Raw genomic sequence first — 20,654 nt, 5'->3', positions numbered from 1 at the left:
CACCGCCAATCTTCTGTACATAAACCACACACTATCCCACACTCGCCTTGCACCGCACCCGGCCTATCTGTGTATCAGCCGCAATGATGGTAAACTACTCACAATTATCCTGGGCAGGAACGTCATCCCCCTATCGAGCCTGGCTGGAGTTGTAGAGGAGAACGGATACTACTCTGCTGCGCTTCTGGTGCTCTCGGCATGTCGGTAGTCACGGCTGGGTCGGCTTGGTCTCCCCTCGGTCGGCTCTCTCTCTCGCTCCGGATGCCGCGTCGGCTGTATCTCCCTCCAGTCTCTGCTTGGCTCGGTTCGTTCTCTCCATAGTCTTAGAGGAGGAATGGCAGCTTGGAAGAGGCCCATCTCCCCAGTCTGGGCTAGGTGGAGCAGCTTCGGAGCCTTCCCTCTCTCATTCATTCAGGGTGAATCAGATCACGTTGTTCCAAGTCAAAAGATAAAATCTAACATGAAAACTGGCCCCATCACATGAAGACGAAAAGGATTATAAAAAAAGTCTGTATAGTTCTGTGTGATTGGGACTGCGGTCACAGCAGCCTCCAAAGTTTGTGGTAAAAGGTGGGGACATAGCCATAATAAAGGTCAAGTGTCAGATGTCCCATGAGCAACTGCATGTCACTGCTGTAGAAAGCGGGGTCGGAAATGTTGGATTGCTTGTGCCAGGGGAGGCTTGGGGATTCCCGCAATGTTTGCCGGTAGTTCCGGCTGGGGCAGGGCCAGGGATGATGTTGGGGCCTTATAGGCTATGGCCGGGTCCCGTCGCATCTCCATGACAATATCGATGAACGCCCCAATGAATTTTTTTGTGTGAGGAACGAAGACCTTCTTCAAAACAAACCGTTTTGACTTTTTGTCGTACCTCTGTTCAAAACGTGGCTCGCCTGCAAGAGGAGCACATATAAATAAGAATGTTAGAATCTGTAGATGCAGATCTGAACGACTCTAGGTTCACTCATGAATCGGATGATGTCATATCGAAAATTAGAAAATTTAAAGACAGGAAAACTAAAGCTAGCTTGAGCAACCTACCACATACAATTATTACATGCTTCTAATACACCAGACCCACAAAGTAAACATTTTGGTGGAACATGGCAAGATAGTCAGTTTATGTAATTTGTCTTTTTCATTTGAAGAGAGTGTAGAAAACATATAAACACACCTGTCTTGGTCGTGGCTTGCTTCCGCTTCACAATGTTTTCATTGTGCTCCAGGATGGCCAGATGCACGCGTTCCTTCATCCCCCCGTATGAGAACCCCAGCCGTTTTGGGACATATTTGAGGAGAGCACTGTGGAAGACTTCCAATGGACCTATTTGGAGAAGGATAAAAAGGTGGAAAGAACACAAAAAATGAAACTATGATCATTCAGGAATACATTGTCAATGTCAACAAGCCTCCAAGGACAAATGTAGACTCACCAGTATGTTTGAACATGGCCATCTGTTCCAAGTCACCGATCAGTCTTTTGTTCTGCACGAGTCCTGACAGTTCCAGATAAGCATCAGAATCACTCTTCAACCACACTCTCTTCTTTTGGTCCCTGGCGGACAGACGTGCATGACGACACTGGTCCTGCTCTCCGTTTTCTGTCCATTCGTGAACACCACGCACATGATATAGGATGGAGGCCCACCGGCGTTGTAAGTCCTGGAAGAAACCATAATTATTGACAATGACCACACTAGAAAGTAATTTGGTCAAACATCTCCAGTATATCAACACAGCAGAAGAAATGTAATATTACAGCTTGGATTGATCACTTACCTCTTCCACACCATTGCACGTTCCACAGGAAAACCACATATGGTTAGTAATTGACCTATGCAAGAAATAATTATTAATAATCTGGACATGTTATTTTTGGATATTTTGTGTTAGCCTGCCTCTATGACCACCCACCTGGACCATGCGACGAGAGCCTCGTTGCCCCGTCTTTTGCCCTTGGTCAACAACTTCTTTCTGAAACCTGTGATGAAAATAACATTTATTTGGTCAGACATGTTTTTAACATAGGTTTTAGCGAAGTTGTACTCTATCAGGAAATTGATACCCGTTAACACTAAAAACAATTTACCTTTGGCGGTATGCCAGACGTCAAACTGATGGTTGATGTCCGGATATTCATCCCTCATGATTTTCCTAATGGATGAGGAGCGGTCGGTGGTCATCACAGCCACATGCAAGCCTTCATCCAGGATCTTTTCCACACCCCTTCTGAAACCTAGTGGCTCCATTGCAACAGAGCTGGTTGCCTCGGTAACCTACAAAGTAAATGTTAGAAGTTAGTACAATTTAATCCATTTTCGTCTAGCTTTTCCAAATCACATCTCAAATTACAAGTCGATAATTTACCTGCACAAGTTCGGTGTGGATTATTTCCTTTGTGCTGTCAAGCATAAAGGTGTAATGGCAGTACTTAGCGCTGAACCCAGGGGTGTCACACCTTCCATCACCCAATAAGTGTGGCAGCGTCCCATCTTCTTGTCTCAGGAAAATGTTGGCCATGATCTTTTGTCTCTCTTGGCCATACAAAACCTCGACAGCAGGGTGTAGATAGGCCTTCTGGATCTGGTAATAGGAGGCCTGGGAAATCATTTGGAGATTCATGGTTTGACACCAGTCTGACAGTTCAGTGTATGTGCCTCCTCTGGACAACACGGATGCTGCTGCGAGGAGATTAACTTCCGCCTGCTCCCTCACATCTGGCGATGACGACCATGTCCCAGAGTGCATGCCAAGACATTCCCACTTCACTCTCACCTGGGCCCCAGAGTGATGCCATGACGTCGCTGTAATAGGTTTCCCGCATTCCTGACAAAACTTGAAAAGCCCCATGAGTCTAGACTTATAGACAATGTACTTTTTGTCATGCCAGTTTCTGATCATGTCCTCATCTGATGATGATGATGATGATGTGGGGATAAAAGTTGATTCAGGCTGGTAAGTGGAGTCAAGCGCTCCCCCACACTCTGTGCTGACGAAACTGCTGTCATGTTCCAACGGCGTACCGGGGCAGAAAGGCTATAAAGAAATATATATATATATATTGAGAAATTGTATAGGTGAAATTAACATTACCACATAGAAGCGTTTCGAAGTTACTTGGACATTACGCCAATTCGAAATATAAAGTATATAATTGTTACAGGCAGAATGTGTAAGTAACATCTTTGCTAACTATTCTTGGGTTAACTTGCCTACTGGTACCTCAGATACTTACAGTTTGCCTTGAGGCTGCTATGGGAGATTGTAGAAGATCAGATGGAATGTTTTTGAAAGGTGTAGACGTGCTGGCTCCACCAGTGTTCTGTAACAACAAAAACCATAGAGTTAGGATTTAGGAATACAGCATGGATTACCGCCAGACAAAACTGTATTTGGAGAGAATCCCCCAAAAATGGCCTACAACATATTCAGTCTGAATGCACAGTAGGACGGCTGCAGACAGAGTTGCTATCATTTCACCTCCTCTTGGATGGGTCATTTTGATGCACTGTTATTGAGGTTGCTAGGCTACACGTTTGAGTTGTTTACGACCATTGACTTGATAATCGATCCCTGCGTTTTTGCACTCAGAAGAAATCCCCTTTCTTCAAATTTACACACACACACAGCCCAGCCCCCCTCCCCCACAGTAGGATGGCTGCAGACATAGTAGCTATAATTTCACCTCCTCTGGATGGTTCATTTGGATGCACTTTAATAGAGGTTGCTAGGCTACACGTTTCAGTGGTTTAAGACCATTGACTTGAGAATCGATCCATGCGTTTTTGCACTCAGAAGAAATCCCCTTTGTTCAAATTTACACACACACACAGCCCCCCCTCCTCCACACACACCTGGAGATGAGCCCAGCCACTCGCTGCCCCCCCCCCCCCCTTTGTGTTCTTTCCCCAACAAAACTCCCATGTTATCGCTACAAACCTTTGAATAAATGGCATTTGGAGAGACTCTAGCGGCTTAGCTTGTAAGTTACTGTAAGGGTAAAAAACAGCCCAACCGACAATGTACACATATATAGCCTACCTCTTCGTTTGTTTGTGCAGCTTGTAGCTCAGGACTAGAAAGGATTTCTTCCATTGACGCTAATGGCACGCTGGTTGGACTTTGGGGCCGTGTCGACTGCGAAGCCTCGGGCGCAGGGTTCTGAAATGTCACAATAAAATATAACGTTATAGTGTAAGCCTATATTATTTTTAATTGATTTGATCTACGAACACAGTTTGTATACTACTTGGATACGTTAGTTAGATGTGCTTACCAGACGACGCCGTTTCGGCTCTGGGGCAGCGCGAGAAGGCCCTGGTGCTTCTTCATCCAAGTTTAGTGAAGGAATTGCAGTTTCCCTCAGTTTCCTCCTAGGCGGGGCTGCATCTGGTCCTAGGTAATTCGGTTCATAGTCGTCCTCTTTGAAATGGCGATTGCAAACTCTCAGGTTAGGGTTAGTTGAAACAGTGTTCTCAGCGGATTTCAACGCGCTCAGCCACTGTTTTCTGCGCTCTGGGTCTTGCGGTAAGCGATGCGACATAAGCGCGTTGCCTGGTAGCTCTGCTGCTCGCCTCTTCTTCGCCGTGCACGATTTCACTCCGCATTTTAGTACCATTATTGTGTCTCAACAAACACGTCTACTCACGTTGATTCACAAGTTAGGTCTGTCTCCCGGCTATTTTTCGTCTAGATCAACGTTGAATCACTGCGAGCCGCCCATTGGTCAAGCGTGCACGGTGGGCGTGGAAACGAAGGCCACGCGAGCCCAGTGCATTGTGGGAAATGTAGTATTTCGGGTGCCCGCACCCGCCCCTCCCCTCCACCCCCCCCACACACAGAGTGGATTTTGGGTGATATCTCTGGCGGGAAACAACCAATTTCAAAAATTTCAACGGATTCTAAAACCTTAGGGGCGTGAGATTGAATATATATTCATATTCCCCACGGTAAAGCCGTCCTTTAACATTGTCACTGTATTCATTTATGTGTAGGTTTAGTGACCGGCCAGCAGCAGCACCCACTGAGTTATAGCAGTTTTTCCCTCTTTTATCTGTATTGCCATTATAGAGCCCCCGAGTGTTTCACTTGTGTTTGGAAGTAATTTCCCTTGGAGTGATTTTCTTGTTTAAAAGTGCCACACGCACAGGACAACACTTGTGTAGACCCTGCGGTGTCTTAGTAGCTACAACTTTCACGTGTGTAGTCACGTCCTGGAGACTTTGCAGTGTGTTTCATAGAAGTTCACGTGTGTTATGCCCTGACTTTGCAGTGTGGTCCATAGAAGTTTCACGTGTGTGGTCATGTCCTCCAGACTTTGCAGTGTGTTTTCATAGAAGCTTCACGTGTAGTCCTGTTGTCCTGGACCCCGCAGTGTCTTCATAGGAAGTGTCCTGTGTAGTTGTGTCTTTATTACGTGTGGTTTCGTAGAAGTGCTGTGTGCCGTCAATTCTGAGTGCAGTGTTACAGAGTGATTGCCTTAACCACTGAGTGTTCTGTTGGCACTCTTGGCCTTATAGATTAGAGAAGGTTTAGCACAATCTTACAACGTTGTTCTCTGGCGTGGATAGGCTATCACCTCACATTTGAGTCAGTGAGACGTGGGGGGGAAGACTGATTGTTTAGGCATGTACATTTTATGAATTGCTGTGTATTAATACTATTTATGTAATAAAAGCTGTTATCTTTTTCAATACCTGACTCCGGCCTGTTGTGTGTGTGTGTGTGTGTGTGTGTGCCTTTGGGGGATCGAACGAACAGTGTATTTTGTTCAGTGTCTATTCTGCCCTACAAATCATAACCGCAGTAACTACGCCAACACTGAAACTGAGAAAAATGGCTTTAAAGTTTTTTGACTGTCCAGCCAAATGAGATATAGGTTGAAAAGTGGCAATGTGCTTATTAAATATGTATACGTTAAAGTATTTTTTGGGGGCAAAACAATTATCAATTACTTGACCTATGACCCCAGAAATGCAGATACTGCACTCTGTCTGTGTTAAACCTTAAACAGATGTGTAGGTAGTACAAGGGAAAAGCGCAGTAACTACAATCTTATGTGCTTCTCCTGTCTTGTTTTTCATGAGACAATTGTAATCGGTTTTGATTTCGATACCACATCATATCTGTATTTAATTGTTTTATTGTTTACATGTTTAAAACATTTAAATGGATGAGTAACAGATAAATTCAGGGAATCCTGAAGTCAGTTGATGTAATCTTCACCACTGGTGTTGCTTTTTGGTCATCATTCTGACACAATTAATTAATGAGCACAGTTGTTTTATTATCTTAATTTAGAACAGGTTTTCTTTACAAATCACAATTGATAATTCATACAAGAACATATACAGTATATTACATAGCATATTACAATTATTTTGAATAAAATGAATTACAGACTGAGTCTGAATGCTGATAATTTATGCAGCAATTAAAAAGATTGTCCTGATGAGCTAGGTAGTGATACCAAACAGTTATCACTATCTACAGCCAGATTAACACTTCCCAGTGGAGAACACAATTCCCTTCTTTATTGGATGATCTCTTATGGATTATTAGCTAGGAATACAGCATTTACGATTTTAAAGACACTGAAGACTCATTCATTAACAATTTGGACAGCTGTCAGTGCACTCTCATATTAGGAATTGACTGGATTAACTAAACAGATTGTGCCATTATGAGTGATTGATATGTTGGGCTTTGTTATGGAAAGAGCGGGAAAATTGCAGTAACTACAAAATCCAACCAAAAACCAGTCTGAACCGCAGTAACTACACCTCAAAGTGTAGTTACTGCGTTTATCTCTGTTTAAGTCCAGCTGAAGCTCTGTGAAAGCAAATCAAACTGCAGTAAGTGTAGTTACTGCAGTTTTGTCTGGTTTTTGGTTGGATTTCGTAGTTACTGCAACTTTTATACTGTGTTTTCTCAAATATAGAGCGAGACTGAACTTAGAAAATTTGTCACATGATAAAACAGATATCTAAAAGTTCAATTTCAATAATAACTCAATTTTGACCAAAATTGTAGTTACTGCGGTTTTGATTTGGAGGGCAGTATTGCCCAAGGTGGGCTTTGCTCATGACATATGAACTGATTTTTTTTTATTAATTTTACCTGTCAATCAGCTCCCGCAATGTTCCCTTTCCAGCCATCTGTTCCCTGTTTGTAATTGGCCCCAGTGTGTGTTTATATGGGCTTTGGTTTTTAGTTGTCTAGGTCAGGGGCCTATACAACGGATTGAGATAAACATCTGGGGCCAGTTGCACCAACTGGTCTTACACTGGTCTTAAGCTAAGTTGGTCGTAACTTTATGACCTAACAGCTACGCCGGTTGCACCAAGACGGCTTAAGCCTTCTTTTCACTATGACCTGGCGTAACTCTTACGCCTGGTCAGGAGGAGGCATAGAGCCTGCCTGTCTCCGCGGAGACCTTTTTGAGTCCTTACCGTCATCGTCGTAACACAGCCAGTTCTCCGTCTTTGAAAGCACGATGTTAGATTATAACTAACTAGTTGTGTGGCTTAGCCTTCCCAAATGTTGCCGTTAATTTTTTTGAATTTAATACATAGAATTGGGAACATTACATTCAATTTCATTCAGACTGTCTGTCTGGCTCAATCGCCGCCATTTTTCCCCTGGAGCGAGGGAGGGTGGGAGGAGGGAGGGTGTAGTGATGCACTTACAGTAGTGGCTGAGAGAGCGTAGTCGTAGTGGCACAGTGCGCTCCAAGCAGGTACGATTATAAAATGTATGAATATGCATGTATGGATTGTGTTTGTTTTGTTATTTGCTACTTACTGGTTTTTGACTGTTGTATTGCTTATTTATTTATTTTTTTGCTTTTTTTGTTGTTGTTTTTTGTTTCCTGTATTAGGATTTTTTTTCCTTGAAATCCTTTGTTGTTTATATGATGGCAAGTAAGGACAATGTCCAAAATGTCTGAACATGATGATTTTCTTATTTTAATTGTAAGAAAAGGGGGGGCTTTACATAAGCGTTTGCTTCTGCCCCTAACCTTTGGTTATGACCTAAGTGTATGGTTGGTGGTGGTGGTGGTGGTGGTGACCAATACATTTTTTCATTCATTCATTCATTCATTCATTCATTCAGGTCGCGAGGCACATTTTTGCAACATCATCCAATCAGGGTGCATTCCCTGGCAATTCACATGGACGCGCATTGCTACGACCAGCATAGTTAAGACCAGACGTAAGCCGTGTTGGTGCAACAGGCATAAATCCACTCTAAAGACTGGTCTTAACTAAGACCGATGTAGGAGTTACGACCAGGCATAGTTAAGACCACTTGGTGCAACCGGCCCCTGATCTGGATTGACCAAAATTTCTCAATTCCTTTGTTTCCAGACTTCTCATGCCAGCAGGGCCTATTCACCTGTGGGAGAGATATAATTGATCTCCTCCACAGCCTCAAGCCCGGTCATGCCAGAAGCCTCCAGCCCAGTCTCCTCCAGAGCCTCAAGTCCGCTGCATGCTGCTGATCTTGACGAGTAAGTTTCTGCACCCATTTTATGGAAACAATATACTACCTCCAATACATTCTCCTCTGACTACATCCCTCTTCCGACTAGTACATTACCTCTTCTTCCAGTCGTTTCTCCAAATGGTTTCCAGTACTCAAGTAAAACTACACCAGTCCTGGGGCCTGTACCACGAATGGAGATAAACAGATCCAGGTGGGCGAGTTATCGGTCACGGCGTCACCCCTAACCTCGTCCAAGTAGGCCAGAAACAGGTCCCAGATAGTTGAGAATTTCCCAAGTGAGTTGGTCCTCAGGAACCGGAGTCCCTCCATACGTATAACCGAGAACATGTCCATCAGCCACAGCTGAAAAGGAGGCGGAGAGGGGGACTTCCCTCAGAATGAGTCTCTTAGCAACAGTCGCCCCCTGCGTCAGAGACTGTTGCACAGCCATCGGGACTGGCTGAAGGGTTATTTTATAGGTCTTTGAGTAGGAGTACTGATCCAATATTGAGGCCCAAACCCTATAGGTCCCTAAAAGTTTGCCCTATAAGTTGTGTGTGTGTACATGTATGTGTGTGTATATATATATATATTAGATTGTAGATTAGTCGACAACTGTTGTCGTCTTATTTGTTTTTTATCTTTCAAACAGGCCCACCAACGCTGCAGAGGTTCTGCAGAGGCTGTCGTCAAAGGTTCAGCCCAAGATCTCACAGAACCTCATAAATGTGACTCGGAGAAATGTTCTCGGCGGGGCTCAACGGGCTGTTTGATCCTCAGTGTCGCATAGACTTGTGCTTCATGTCAGATACAGTCCTTCCGGAGGGGTCTATTGACGAGGGCGGGCCCACGCGGGAGTTTTGTAGGCTGCTGCACTGCTGCACAGTCTTTTTTTTTTTTTTTTTTCAGTTTTTCAAAACATATGAACAAGACAAACAGGCTCAGACACAGGAGAACGAAAAAACAAACAAATGAAACAAATAAACAAACAGACACATTTCCACATTCAGTGCTACCAGTCATGTAAGGTGCTTATGTTTTTACAAATGGCAAATGGTAAATGGCCTGCATTTATATAGCGCTTTTATCCAAAGCGCTTTACAATCAGTAGATAGTCTACATTCACCCATTCATACACCGATGGCGGCAGGCTGCCACGCAGGGTGCCTACACACCATCGGGAGCAAGGAGGGTTAAGTGTCTTGCCCAAGGACACAACGACAGCAGCTAGGAGGGAGCGGGGATCGAACCGCCAACCCTTGCGTCATTGGCCGACCCGCTCTACCTTCTGAGCTAAAGCCGCCCACAGTACTGTACAAAAGGTACAGTACTGTGCTCGGGAACCCACACAGGGGGTCTGTGGGGAATCAGTCTGGTGAATCATCCGTCTCCCCCAACCTCAACCAGGTAGGCTAGAAACGGGCTCCAAATGGCAAATAATTTCTTTAGTGAGTCAGTCCTCAGGAACCTAATCCTCTCCATCCGTATAACAGAGGTCATTCAGTCTTTGAAGGCCCTATTGAAGCGAGGACTTTGGCTCTCAATAGTCTCGGTATGTTTACATGCAAAGAACATTAACACAGTACAACCAGCTTTTTATATTTGTTCAACACAGCTTTGTTTTGACCGCTTCATATATACATAATACAAATTGACCATTGGACATTTTTGCCAGTTTCATTAATCGCTTGTTAATTTTATTTTTTCCTTAGCTTTCGACAAGCACATGTATCAGACTGTGGGCCAAATGCTGTCCGTCTGCCTGGTCCAGGGGGGGTCTCACCCCATTTTTTCTCGCAAAGGCTTTTCAGCCAGGTGGCCGGGATCCCCTCTCGCCCTGCGGACATAGATGAAGTGGTTGACACGGAGTACAGAGCCAAACTTCTGAAGGCAAGTAAATCACATTACCTTTTTGATTTTGACTAAAAGTAGGACTGCCAAACTTTTTGGAACACAAGGATAGACACAAGGTCATAGGCTTTTATGTTGTATCGCCCAATCCCTTGTATGTGTATGCATACTTGGCCAATAAAGCTGATTCTGATTCTGATCCCAAAAAAACAATTATGTCAAAAGAAAGACCTATCAAAGTAGCTAAATTTTATCCTAGATTGGAACAATGCTATTGCTTGGCGAAATAAAACAAACCTAGTGGCTCAGTGGGAAGCAACCCTCACATGATCCGGAGTTCATGTGTGAAAGTGGCTATACAGACAGGGAAATTACCTGTATATCAAGATAGCCGTCAAAGAAGCTGTATTTTTGGGGGCGGGGGGAAGCGGCACTGCAGAGCGGGCGGGGGGCGGAGGAGAGTGGGCTGGGGTCATGACTGTGCTGCAAGCAAGGGCATCGTTTTGGTCTCAAAGTTGGTAGGGTCGAGGACTATGGAGCTTTTCAGGCTGGAGATTGTTTTTTTCTGTTTTTGTTTGTTTTTCTGTGTCCGAGCCTGTGTGCCTTCTTTGTTTGTTGTTTGTTCTATAAAAACTGAAGGAGAAAAAATATATATATATATAACAGGGACGGCACCCGGGAGCAGTATGGGTTAGCGCCCCAGCCTGCGTCTTCCGTGAGGAAGAATCCCAACAATCCACGAGAGGCCTTTTAGGAGGGCCATTCAAGCCGCAAGTGGAGTCTGCAGTGCCACCAATTACTGGTATTGCATGGTATCCACCAAGATACCATCACGTCGGAATGAGATGTTTGGAGCGGGGGAGTCTGGTGCAGCGCACAGGTCCTAGACCTGGTGAGACGAGGGAGGAGCCCGTCCGGGTGGCAACCCACAGAGCCCGGTCCCTCTACGTACCAGAGCCCTTCTCCCCCCCGGTCCCGGCAGAGTTGTTCCGGAGCAGCGGATTGAGTGGCCCTGACCACGTGACCACCTTCGACCCTTCCTAGAGGGCTGACCGTGGGTAGCTACTGGGACGTAAGTTGGGGTTTGGCCAGCCCCAGCTGGGTCACCTGGGCGAGGGTGTATGATGTTGCGAGACCCGAAACATCCTATGACCCCAGGGTACATCACTGAGGATACGTCCCAGTTGCATCCATGCGATGTTTTCTCTTTAATATATATATATACTGTATATAATACTGTATATAAAAAAGTGATATTTGAACAACGTTCAGAGGCGTTCAATGGCGGAGAAGGAGTTAAAGAAATCTCATGGAATAACTAGAAAGTTCCACTGAGAAGAACATGTCATCAATTATGACAATCATCAAAATTATGACCACTATAGACATCATGGTGGCATCATCACTGTTGACATCTTTGTGTGTCTGTTCTGCCACAATTATGAAAGAGACGACCAATCACATAACCTCCACCTTCGCTTTTCCTCTGGCTTAGATGAAAATAGGTCTATTTAAAAAAAATCTTACCTCATTCACAAATTCCCTCCCTTGATCGGTCAGGATCCTTTTGGGGCCTCAAATTGATGGACACACTTCAGAATCTGGTCTGTCACCTCCCCGGCAGTTTTGGACCTCATTGGGTAGGCTTGTGGCCATTTTGTGTAGTAATCAATCATTACACATATGTATTGATATCCACTCTTTGTTTCGGCCAGTTTCCCAATGAGGTCCATCCCCACCAATTCAATGGGTTCAGTAACCTAAAACCAAAAAATAGTTACATTTTAAATTGGCTGGTCCAATTGGCTGGTATTCAACAGAATGCCAATGCCATCCACCCATAATCCCGGTTTATAGTCACATTAACTATTATCAATAGCTGCCAACTATCAACACCTCTGTTATCTAAACCTTTTGCACATAGACATGACGTCACAGAGGCAGAAGTCACTGCAGGATACACTCACTGAGTGGCAGCGTTAGCATTTGGTTTGAATACTGCGAAACCATCACAAATGTGAAATAATTGTTCTGACTGTAGGAATACATTCCACAAGAAATATGAGCTATGTCTTTAGATGCTGTCAAAAAGCTCAAGAAGAATTACGTGAATGATCACTGTTATTCACATAAATAATGTATTTAAACTGCCACCTGTATCGAAAACGACTAGTAACATAGTAATCTGTACTGTACATTATCACATAATGATGGACACCCTGCAGCAAATCAGAATCGAGTATTCACCCAGACATGGTATAAATGATGATACGGTAATTACCTTGATTGGAGTGTACACCACCTCCTGCTTAATCGTCCGCTGAGTGGACTGGCAGACTGCACATTCTGCCACCTGTATAAAACATACAGTAGTACATGATGCACTTAATGTATATAAACTACTAAGCTTGACTGTATATAAACTACTAAGCTTGGTTAAGTAAGGGTTAATGCATTCTATGTATTGTAAAGCGTCTTTGAGTTCCCCAGAAAAGCGCTATATAAAACTTATGTATTATTATTATTATTTATGACGAGGTGTCCATTATCAGCTATTGATGGACAATGCGGATGCCTGAACCATCCTCGGCGCAGTTGCTTCCATGAAGTCTATTCATTTCTGATAATGGACACCTCAAAGTGCATTAACCCGCTTACAACATGGTCGCTTGCCAAAGATACAAAACAAGACCATTCATATACAGTATATTTTCATGATAATAAAATATATATATTATCACATAATAATGGACACCCTGCAGCCAATCAGAATCGAGTATTCACCCAGACCATGGTATTCACCATATTTCTGGTGGCCATGATGCATTATGGGAGCTGCTTCCAGTGCTGCCCTCTCTCCTTACGTCTAACTTGACACAACACAGCCTGTCTAGTGCCCCGTCTGTGCATCTCGCATCACAGATAAATCTGCAGACTTGTTCAATGAGCAACAGGTTAGCGGATAGATAACATTATTAGGCTACATTCCCAAAAGAGTTAAAGTTATTTTTTGACAAGCAAACTTTTAACGTCGGAGTTCATCAATGAAATGCGATGCTGAGGCGCCAGAGATCATGAATACTACTATTGTGTAACTGAGAGTTGAAATCCGGTCTACACAAATTTCATTTCATTACATTTCCACACATTTTATGTCACATGAAATATCATAAATCTGGGACTATATAGGCTATGTGCTGCCAGCAAATAGCTTCCAGAACACAACTATGGTTAATACTTTTTAGCTCAATACTATAAAATAATGAATTGAGTTCCTGCAGTAACGCGCATGCGCAAGTACATAGTAGTCGCTAGCTGTGACTGACTAGACCAAAGCGAGTCTGCACCGGTCTTAATAAGTGTGGAGTGAGCTTTTCTGGGCAGTGGGCACGCTATGTTACTGTAACAGACTGTATACGAGGCTCTGTGTACCCCCTGAGTTGCTGGTGTTAAATGAAGTTAACCTCTGAAGCCGTACAGCCTACAGACTATAGATGCACACACACACAACATAAATTTAGTCTGTTACATAATATAATAGTCTCGTACACATCACATAAAATAACCTGTCCTCCCGATCGTTGAGCCTGTGGTATCATACAATCGTGTAGTCTACAAGTTGTGTGTGAGATAGAGTATATATATGCCCGGTGGCCAATCTATTATAAGTAAATGTATAGCTCAGTTCCTAGAGCGCTGTGGGAGAACGTGGTTCAAATCCCGTGTGAGGTGCTGCATTTTTAATTGAAGATCCTGGTAATATATGGTCTAAATGTGAACGTTTAATCAACGTCTGCAAATAGTCGGTGAAAAAACTTTCACTTTTGAACCTTTCTTGCACGTTTTTTCAACGTTGACCCTAAACGTTTTTTAAACGTCTTTTCAACCTAAAAAAATGCTCGCTGGGTTAACGTAAATTCTGAAAGGGAGACCAGAAATTGTCATGCACTCCATTAATTTATTAATTCACTCCCTAAAACATCTAGTAGTCATGCCAACCAATTCATTCATTTCCCTAGCCGCAACACGCAACTCATATGGACTTCTCCATTGGAGTTGCGCTCGACACCCCTTCACCCCCGCCGTGAGTTATCGATAGTTACACTGAAAGGTCCATGGGCTGCAAACATAACCCAATCTCAAATAAAAAATATTCCCAATGGACTCACGGTTGTTGTCTTCCTCCCCGGTGCCCTTACGATGTCTGTTAACTTGAGGTTTATGAGCAAGAGGTGTTTTAGGCTCGCTAGAAACAATATTTTCCTTCTCCAAAGACCAACTGCACAGCACGCCCCGCCCCTCATGGGGGCGTGGCACTGCTGTGTAGTTGGTGGAAAGAGTCTTTGGAGAGTTTATTAGCATTATTTTGATGGATATAACCTTAGACCTACTTACCCATTTATCAATGTCCACAGTCATGCCTGGCCAGTAGAAGCGCTTGCATATAGCGTCTCTGGTCGCTTTCTGGCCGGTGTGTGCACCTTTTGCACTGCCGTGGAATTCAACGAAGATACCATTGGCATCCTCTGCCCCCACAAACTACTTTTCTGGGGCGGTTCCCCTTCCCATGTCCCTTAGCGTAAAGTGAATTCTCTAGTTTGAACAGATTATAAAATAAGTTAACCTGTGACAGGCTATTTAATATACTGTATTGCATGCATAGGGTCCTCCATTAATTCATATCTGCTAATTATACATACATTTGCCCAAGTTTTTCACAAGTGATAGTAATGTCATTTACAAGCAAATTATGCTCACTCACACCGGAGCTTTACATCTCTAGATGCTGTAAATATAGCTACCTATGTTTAGTTGTGCAGAAGGTGACTGTGAAAAAAGAGGGGTCATCCACCTGTCTGGTTTGTGTTTGTTGTATGCAATTTCCCTTTGTTGTTTAACTAAACCCTTAGTCCTGATTTGTTTCTGTTCTAGACAAAAATAATCTGTCGAGTACATCTGTATCCAACAATTATTTTAATTAGACAATATATTAACTTAAAAATGTTTAAGTCTCACTCAAATTACATCTGCCTGTGATTTTTTTGTGGGTGTGCCATGCATGTGTAGGTGCCATTGGATTGTTGGAACACACTGGCGTACCCGACGGCCTCACACCATTTCACACAAGGCCACGCACGCTGTTACAGACCTGAGGCCACATCGGTACAGATTTTATGCATCAAAGTTGGTCACCATGAGCCAATAGGCTACAGACCCTGGTGGTCATGTCTACCAGAAGACTCATTGTTCAACTACGTTGCCTATAAATCATTGCACGTGCTCTCCATCCAGACTATAGTATCTTAGGTGAAGATACTAGTGTAGAAAGCCTGAGCCCCTTACATGATACTAACCTTCAACCGTGTACTGCGCAGCTTTACGGCGAAGAGAACTCTTTTCGGCTTTGCTCTTCCCCTCATATTTGCCGTGGGTTTTGTAGAGCAAAATGTCGGTGTACAGTGCAGGGTCCATGATGCAAATGTGTCAGGTATTGTTGCGCACTGAGAGCCACTCAATTGGGAGTACCATATATATAGTTCTTAATGGATGTGAGCTGATTGGCTGTGCCCTTAATTGATGTGAGCTGATTGGCTGTGCCAGAGGTCAGTGCACGCACTGAACGCATGCACTGAGCATGCATTCAGTGCTGGGAGGTCCATGCTGGGGCATGCATGTCCTGCAGCAGCAAGTGCTTTCTGCCATGGGCGGAGTTTGCAGGGGGCCAGAGGGACTTAAATCTACATGTCACTATCTGAAACTCCATAGTCTGAAAATGATGGATCATAAAATATAGAACCACTTCAACAAAGGCCAGCCCCCAGTGGCCACTTTAGATTTGTTTTGTACCACCATTGTAATGCTGTGGTATTGGACCCAGGAGCAGAGACGACAAAGTCAATAATCAGTTTTAAATCGTTTACTGATTTTCAAGAATTTACAAAATAAACATGGAAACTGAAAGCCTACTTAAACAGGGTCGGATGCACCGACAATAAACTTAAAGCGAGAAGGCAGGCAGGTTCAGTCCAGACGCTTGGAAACAGGTTTCTTAGAAGGCAGGATTTAATCCAGAGAAGGTTTCACAGGAGCGCTCGGACAGGAACAGGCAGTGGCACAGCAGCAGTGAACAACGATCAGCAATGGGGTCTGAAAGCAGAGAGGGTTATATAGGCGGCCAACCAGGTGCAGACAATCATGGAATTAGTAAGAGATGATGTCACTGCTTTCTCCCGCCACTCCGCTCAGCGCGGGATGACTGTCCAGCACCATGGACAGCAACGGCTTGGCCTCCGCGCGCCCTGGCCGTTTCAGCACTTCGGCTAGTTCCTCTGCTGCAGCCTGGCGCGCCGTCACTGACACTCGTTCCCGGGGTTGTGTCAACCATTGTTAAACCTCCATGCCACTGCCTTAATATGAAATGTACATACATGTTTAAAGGAACAGCTCACCCTAAAATCGAAATTATATATTTTTCTTCTTACCTGCAGTGCTATTTATCCATCTACATTTTGTGTTTGTTGTCTCTTGAGTTTTGGAGATATCGGCCCTGATGTCTGCCTTAATTCTCTATTCTCAATACCAATAGACCCGGATGGCACTCACACATAGATTAGAAAAACTCACCAGCAATGTCTCTTTCCAGAAATAATGGGTTCCATGTCGCTGTTCCGACCTCTCGCTGTTCCGACCTCCCCTCTCCCAGCCCCCATGCCTAAACCTAACCTCCCCCAGACCCTAACCCAAAACCTAACCTCTCCCACCCCCACGCCTAAACCTAACCTCCCCCAGACCCTAACCCAAAACCTAACCTCTCCCACCCCCACGCCTAAACCTAACCTCCCCCAGACCCTAACCCAAAACCTAACCTCTCCCACCCCCCACGCCTAAACCTAAGGTCGGCATTGCGAGTGGTCGGCATAGCGGGTGGACACTAGGGGTGTCAAAAATAATCGATTATAAGATGCATCGCGATGCGGACGTGCACGATTCTGCATCGATTAACAAATATCAAAAATCGATTATTAAAAAAAAAAAAAAAAATTTTTTTTTTTTTTTTAATCAAATAAAATAGAATGTAAGTACATGCAGTTGTTTATTTTAATTATGGATCATAATACAATGCAATTCCAAATGCACTTTTATTTTAAAAGTAGCCACACAGTGAGAAAAAAGAAAGTGAGAAAAAATAAATCATGTATTGCGGGAAAAGTGATGCATCGATTTAAGATGCATCGCGATGCATCGTGATGCATCGTTTAATCGAATCGAATCGAATCGTTGACAGATGAATCGTAATCGAATCGAATCGTGAGAAGATTCACAGCCCTAGTGGACACCAAATAATGACCCAATTACAAAAGATAAACCACAGACCTAGCTGTGATCAGTTTCATGCAAGAACCATAGCAGCTAGTGGTTGTAGTCATAGGCCGCGGAACCGCCCGGGCCACACGGACCCGTTTTTTTTCTTTTTTTTTAGATTTTTCTTTAGATTTTTTTTTTTTTTTTTTTACAATTAAACCTCATTTACTTACTACACTCGACTGGTTGTTTTTCAGATGTGATGTGAATCTAAAGTGAACTAAACAAGTCAGATCCACTATGAGTGTTTTTCAGTAGATGCTGTGATGTAGCCACAAGAAAGGTGCAATATTAATGTTTTTCAGGAGATGGCGATGTGATGTAGCTTATCAAGAAAGATGCATTATAAATGGTGTTTCAGGAGATGTGTGATGTTGCTAGCTATAGGTTCTAAACAAGAAATATGGTTCAAATGTTTACAGTAGTTTTCCTTTCTTGCTGCACTACAATGTTACAATGCTGTGAGACGGAGCTAAACACAAAAGATGCAATATTAATAGTTTTTCATGAGATACTCAGTATTTAACACTAATACTAATACTAATAATAGAAAAGGAGAAGATACTGAATAATGACATCACAACAGTATAATCCTAATGTTAATTTAAAGTTAAATATTCTTCTAAATATGGATAAAAGTCCAAAAAACATAACATTTTCTTTGACGCTGCGGGCAGCGTCGAGATTCCATTCCTTACAGCACCCCCTACTTAATAATAGTTCCAGCGCGGCTGCGAAAATGTGGTGGCGCACTGTGTCAAGTGTACTGGCTTGGGGAACGGTCCGGCCCCCGGCCCCTTAGGTTTCTGACAATGTGGCCCCCTGAACAAATTAGTTGAATAGCCCTGCTGTAATTTATAGATTAATTATGCTATAACTTATTTGTACTGATACGTATGCTTATATTAACCCAGTGGCACTCATATTCTGGTTTATTTCAAGAAAAACATTTTGGCTAGTTGAAATTAATTGGCTCGCAACTTTAAAATCTAGCAGCCATATTGGCTGGTAATTAAAAAAAAGTTTAATCTCAAACCCTGCAGGGAGAGCAGGTGGTGACATGTGAGTGAGTGAGAAAAGGAGCAAATATATGATTGTTAAGACTGAATACTGACATCACAACCGTCTAATCCTAATGTTAATTTAAAATTAGATATTCCTATATGAATCTGGCTTCAAACGACCAAAATCTTTATATGATGATAATAATAATAATCAATGATGGTGGTTCACAGACGTGTGTGTGTGTGTGTGTGTGTGTGTGTGGGGAAAGGGGGGGGGGGGCACCCCCGACACGCCCCCCCGGCCCCCCCAAGTTCAGATGCGTTCCGCTGCCTATGGTTGTAGTTCGTTCGAAAGAATATTCTGCAAAAACCACCCTGCCGAATCTCGCACCCCCTGTCGATTTTATCTGTGGGACAGTATAGGGTTAAGACCAGTTACCATATGAGATTAGAGGGTGTTTTAGAGTGACAGACTGAATTGCATAGAGTTAACAGTCTCCTGGTCTGAGAAAGCAAGGGGATGCAGTATTTGACAAAAAACACTCTGCCGAATCTCGCACCCCATGTAGATTATAGCCTATCTGTGGGACACTATAGGGTTAAACCCAGTTACCATATGAGATTATAGGCTGTTTTAGAGCGACAGACTGAATTGCATAGAGTTAACAGTCTCCTGGTCTGAGAAAGCAAGGGGATGCAGTATTTGGCAAAAAACACCCTGCCGAATCTCGCACCCCCTGTAGATTTTATCTGTGGGACACTATAGAGTTAAACCCAGTTACCATATGAGATTATAGGCTGTTTTAGAGTGACAGACTGAATTGCATAGAGTTAACAGTCTCCTGGTCTGAGAAAGCAAGGTATTTGTGTGTGTGTTAACAGTCTCCTGGTCTGAGAAAGCAAGGGGATGCAGTATTTGGCAAAAAACACCCTGCCGAATCTCGCACCCCCTGTAGATTTTATCTGTGGGACACTATAGGGTTAAACCCAGTTACCATATGAGATTATAGGCTGTTTTAGAGTGACAGACTGAATTGCATAGAGTTAACCGTCTCCTGATATGTTAGGCTATTTTGACTTGGCATGGTGAATTTCATACAGCTAACAATATAGGCTACTTTTTTAGGGGACCCCATTGGAAGTCCACGTGACTCCACTTGGGGTGACCACCCCAAGATTATAATAATAATATCGGACCAATCATAATCATAAGGAATTGCATACATATAACCAGAGATGGGGACTTGAGTCGACTTGAGTCCCTGATTCAATCACTTGCGACTTGACTTGACAAAAACTGAATGACTTGACTTGGACTTGGAAGTTAAAGACTCGGGACTTGACTTGACTTTTTTACTTTTTATCTTACTTTACCTTTTATTTTTTATTTTTTTTATGTCTCTTTAAAACCAACTGTTTACACATGCACCCTATGCACTTTACATGTGTATAAACAATGTTGCGTCCTGCACCCTTGCGGCTCAGATCCATGTACGCTGAGGGACACGAGGAACCAAATGCACTATCTCGGTTTGATCACACTGAGCTCCTTTCCTATTTCCCTTCTTGTGTATATATGTATTTTGTATTTTGTGACCTAGGAATGAAATACAATGTGTTTACTTGCAACGGTGATGAACTGTAGAAACTGAATTGCCCCTCGGGGATAAATAAAGTTTTCTCAACTCAACTCTCAACTTTCTCAACTCAACTTGAGACGTAAAGACTTGGATGACTTGTTTGTGTTGATCAGTTTAAATATTAAATATTAACTTGTTCAACGTGTTCAAGTGTCTGTGTAAAGTTATCCGGTATGCAAGTTCCCATGATAACCCATTCTCATTCAAATATCTTGAGGTGAGAGGTCAAGGGACGTCTTTGAAAATGGCAATGCAATTTTTTTTCCCTCGCCAAAATTTAGCCTATAACTAACTACCGTAAGTTTCTTTT

This window comes from Poromitra crassiceps, assembly GCF_964638095.1.
Source record: "Poromitra crassiceps genome assembly, chromosome: 17".
NCBI lineage: Eukaryota > Metazoa > Chordata > Actinopteri > Beryciformes > Melamphaidae > Poromitra > Poromitra crassiceps.
This window is presented reverse-complemented; position numbering follows the sequence as displayed.